Source organism: Phoxinus phoxinus, assembly GCF_949152265.1.
Source record: "Phoxinus phoxinus genome assembly, chromosome: 15".
Classification (NCBI taxonomy): Eukaryota; Metazoa; Chordata; class Actinopteri; order Cypriniformes; family Leuciscidae; genus Phoxinus; species Phoxinus phoxinus.
In genome coordinates this window covers 33,443,066-33,448,701 of record NC_136890.1, presented here as the reverse complement: position 1 = coordinate 33,448,701, position 5,636 = coordinate 33,443,066, and positions in this window count along the sequence as shown.

Genomic DNA, 5,636 nt, shown 5'->3' with positions numbered 1-5,636 from the left:
ATATGTCCCCTTCAGTGGATCTTTTGGGATGCATGATCACACACAACTAATAAAGCCGCTTTGGTAAGTGATGAAACATCTTTAAACAACGTGAGTCCAGGACAGGTGTAACAATATAAATCTACATTACATAAAACAGCAGCTAATAAAGCTAAAAATTGGATAAGCCAATCAGAAAAGATTATTTATTTATTTATTTAAAAGAAATGGTCTGGTCTAAGACAGAAGAAAAAAGGTCCTTTTTACTTAATTTTCTGCCAGGACATTATTCATTACGTTTACGGACACCCCCTTTAATCCTAAAACTTAATACAACGAGTTTCAAAAGATGGGTAAAACACCAGTTCAAATCAATACGGAAAATTATTTTATATTTTATTTATCTGTACATTGGGTCCAATTTTTTGTAAAGTGTATGTGATTTTCTCATGAGTGCTCAGTTCTGGATGCAGCTGTTTTTGAGACAATCATCTTCATCTCATGTGAGCAGACATCATTTTAAACAGATTTTACATAAGTACTATATATATTTCATCATTTACTCTCATGTCGTTCCAAACCTGTGTGACTGTGGACCACAAAAAAAAGATAGACCTATTCCAAAAAATAAAAGACAATGGAGTCTTCAAAACATCTTCTTTTGGGTCCACGGAATAAATCATACCGGATTTGAATGACAAGGTGGGAAAATAATGCCCGAATTTTCATATTCGGGTGAACTATCCCTTTAAGGCAGCATTACTCTTTTTTCTACAATCAGGAAGTAAACTAGTCCGGAGTTCACAGATCTAATAAAGACGAGACTCGCTCAGAACTGCAGGGAAAGACTTCACATGTAAATGCTGAATGTTCACCTGTAGATCCTCTGATATGAGACCCAGATCACAACTCTGATGACCACCGGATCTCCAGTCTGATATAAAACACTGCAGGATAAACAATCTTTAAATGCAGTAGATTCATCCAGACACAAGAGGGGGCCATCTCACTTCTAATACTTGGAAAACTCATTTAGCTAAACATGTTACAGCTACTCAACCCAACTAACTTACTGGAAGGGTTTAAGATCAAAGTATAAGGAGGATTGTACACAAAAATGACAAATTGCAAATTGCATTAAATCTGATTCTCACCTCTGGTTTCACAGACAAGGTTTAAAATAGTCCCAGACTAAACTGCATGTTTTAACTGAAAGCAACTTGCACTGGTATATCTTAAAATATGTCAGTGTCAGTGTTTAGTCTCAAGATGCACACCAGTAATGTATTTTTCTAAGGCACGTTTATAAAAGCTACTTAAATGTCCTAATTGAACTGTCTAGTCCTGTCTTGATCTAAACCCAGTCTGTGAAACCAGGCCTCAGATTATTGTGCTGATGTGGTTGTAAGGATTTATCTTAGCTGGTTTCTGCACTGATTTGAGTGTTTCTGGTACTTTATAATGGCTGAGATATTGGTGATGTTGAAATCATGCTGGTAGAAATAATGTACCTCCTCACTGAAGCAGAAACAACACACACACACACACACACACACACACACACACACACACACACACACACACACACACACACACACCTCATTCATACATTCAAATCAGGGACTGCAGATGAAATTTAGCTCTGTACACTGCAAAAAAGACACTTTTTGTCTTGTTTCCAGTCAAAATATCGAAAAATTCTTAAAGGATAATTCCGGTATTTAACACCTTGAGTCTATATTGTAGTTTATTTTGGATGAACAAGAGTGGTGGACAACATTTTTTTGACAATGGTTCCTCTCTCGAGTTTTTGACTATAATAGAATTGGCCATGGACCCATTTAACATTGGAGTCAATGGGCATGTCCGAAAATGTCATTAAAACAACCTTTAACATTAGTTTTCAAAACTGTGCAACTCACCGAGTGATTAGTGATGTTAGTTGATGTTCCAGAAACAAAAAGTGTTGCGAAATACAGTTTCTGTCGTGTTTTATTCATCATTTTGTAAAATCCCATTGAATTCTGTTGAAGGACTGAGTGCTCGTTAATATAAATGCGCTACCGGAAACGGAAAGGAGGCTGTTTACATTTGGGCGATATCGTCTTTTTGCTCGCTTCCGTTTCTCATAAGGCTAGCGAGCAGAGCAACTGTGCTCCGGGAGAGTAAGCCAAATAAACAAACAAAACCTTCATTAATTGTTACTTGTGACCAGTGCAATATGAAGTTGAACTCGACTGTGACTGTGAGTGTCCCGCGAGACATAAACATCGGTTATCGCCATCAAGTGGTCGGGAGTGTGCTAACGCTTCAGATTCAAATATTGAGCGGAAGTTACACGGTTGTGAAGTGTCTGAAAAAATAGTTCCACTATAGCAAAATAAACGGATTGGAATCATATATTGCGACGATATATTGTTTATAATCATCAACGAACACCACTAACCACTCGGGGAGTTTAACAGTTTTGTAAACGAACATTATTGGCTGTTTTAATGACATTTTCGGATATGCCCATTGACTCCAATGTTAAATGGGTCCATGGCCAATTCTATTATAGTCAAAACCTCGAGAGAGGAACCATTGTCAAAAAAAATTTGTCCACCACTCTTGTTCATCCAAAAAAAACTACAATATAGACTCAAGGTGTTAAATACCGGAATTATCCTTTAAATCAAGATGCATTTTCTAAATAAGAAAACCGACAAGATATTTAGTCTTGTTTCCTAGGAAAAGCCATTTAGCCATTTACAAGAAACTGCTAAAGAAAGACGCATCTTTTTCACCAACATTTGACTCAATAATACTAACACTTTCTATTCTATATTATTAGGCTGTGCTGGATTAACTGGGACTGGTCACGACATTTGGATATTGTTGCCCTATGGTTGGTCTGACTGCTTCTATTGCTCTCTTCATTTGTAGTTGCTTTGGATAAAAGCGTCTGCTAAATGATTAAATGTAAATTTTAAATTTCTTATAAACTAACAATATTAATATTTTCATGAGAAAATATTTCTCATTTAGCCTACCTTGGTTATCATCTGTTTGAATAATGGGGGCGTTAACGCAGATCTTGTCAGAACATGAAAACAAGCCTCTGGTTCAGGACTCAGTATTTTTCCATGGGAATGTTTGTAAAGCCTAAAGCATAAGAACACTGACAAGATTAAACTTGTGTTTCGTATGAAGTGCTTGTGTTAAAACAGCTGGATTGTGTGTTTACTGATATTAAACATTGGTTCGTGTGACTGGGCTTGAATGGGGATGTTTTTGTACTGGGATTTTAGGGGAATTCAGGAACAGACCTGTATTACAGGTTTATAGCAGTGGGACACACCTGTTTGTCATCATGGGTCATATAGTGCTTGTAACTGAACTGAGTTTTGTCACAGTCTTTCTCATTATGGGATACATAATCCCATAATCTTATGGTGGTCTTTGTGCACTGATTTCAGTGTTTCAAGTACTTTATAATGCTGAGATACTGGTGATACTGGTGATACTGGTGATGTTGAAGTCAAACTCGTGCTAGTAGAAATATTTCGCTGGACCCGAGAGAGAACTGATGAACTCTTCAATCAAATGCTCCAGAAACTCCTCAATGTCAGCTAGAAAACAGAAAACACACACACACACACACACACACACACACACACACACACACACACACACACACACACACACACACACACACACACACACACACTGAGAAAGCTAATCAGTGATATTTGGTTTACTCTGTGGTTTAGTTACGGTCTCTGGCGATCTCCTTCCAGCTTAACGCTCTTCAAGATGTTTTGTGACGTGTCTGTCGATGGCTCACAGAAGCTTCTGGAAGTTTCCCGTCTATAATGTGTCCATCACTGAAGCAGAAACAAGACACACACACACACACACACACCTCATTCATACATGCTGAGAAACACATTATGGGTCAAATGTTCATTAAAGTTAACGAAATACTGTTGTTGAAATGAAACATTGTTACTTGCCCATTATAACAAGCAGATCTGGGTTTGGTGAATGGGGTCTTTTGCAAATTGCTTTGGATAAAATCATCTTACATTCTTAATCTACTTACCATCATATCGTCTGTCCTGCAAAAACCTATACCTGAATTTATTCCATTTGCATAAGAGCCATTGTGAGGGAATGAAATCTTTGCAGTGAAATGCAGTTTCTTTTCCTTTTTCCGTTCATACCAACTAAACTGATCACATGTGACTGAAGCAAACCACATCCGACGCTGACTTCTGTCCAAACGTGTTCTGAGTTACAGCAGCAGGACTGAATCCACCGGCATTAGAAGGAGTTTTACAACCCAAAGTGGATCCAACAGCTCAATCTCAACAACCCAAGAACAGTCCCATCACATTCCTCATATATAGCCCTCGCTCTTGAAGATGATAAATAAAAGATGACGATGCAAACTGAAGGATCTTCTCTCTTCTGTTGAACGTTTGTCCAGCCGGCTGTAGTTTCTGATGCCAGTTTCCATACAGACATACAGACGACCGCTGTCAACTGGACCGCACCAGAGAAGTGTCACATTCAGTCTTTTGAGTACATAAAAACACACACAAAAAGTAACTATTTTATGTTTTATTTTTTAGAATATGTGACCATTGTATGAAACGATCTCTGCATGTCCGGGCCTTGGAAGAGAGATTCTTGGCACTTCTCTGAGGTTGATGAAGTTTAGCGATCGGGTAAGATCAAACTATCTCTGCACATCCGGGTCTTGGAGGAGAGTAGTTTTGGGTCAGTGAGTGTAGCAATCGTATGATCAAACTTTCTCCGCACATCCGGGCCTTGGAGTAGAATATATTTTTCGCGGACTCTGGAACCCAGTCGTACAGGCCTGAACCAATTTGGCACACAGTTGAAATCAGCAGTCTCCAGCTAAACCCAGTTGAGAACAATTCAACCAAGCCAAATATACCGGAACCAATCATACATGCTGTCAAAAGATGTTGTGCGCAATGCTGTAGCTTTGGATCCGCTGCTCTGTTCCAGTGTTGACATTTAATAAGCACATGACGCAAAGATCTTAAGCCTGATCCAATTAGACACACTGCTAAAATCAGCAGTAGCGGGCTGAGAGGTGCTGAGAACACATGAATCAAGTCCAGTACACAGGAATAAATATGGTGTAAATCTAAAGCTAAAAACAAACCCCAAGTGAACCACTGCTGTAGCTTTGAAAAAAACAAGGCTGACCGGGTTTTTGGGTCGGTTGTGTCGGTTGTAGTTTCAGATAATGACATATTGACCACAGTGGATTCAGGTGAAGCACATAACATGTTGCAGAAGAGAGAATTCGACTGGCTTCCTCGGGTGAGAATTTCTGGATCCGCCGGTGCCGTAGAGTCAGCGATCCTCTGTGTGTTCATGGGGCAGCAACGTTTATCTGTATAGATCTGGATTTCTTTTCCCTCTCGGTGTCTGTCTGGAATGAATTGAAACCGCCTCAGCTGCTCTTATATACTCATGGACTCGGGCACAGGTATAAGAGACCGGACTGTTTTTCCCTCTCTGTGTCTGCCTGGGATGAATTGAAGCCGCTCCAGCTGCTCTTTATATACTCATGGACTCGGGCATAAACAGGTGGCAGATTTTTATCGGTCAGAAAACAAATTGACCGGGTTACTGTG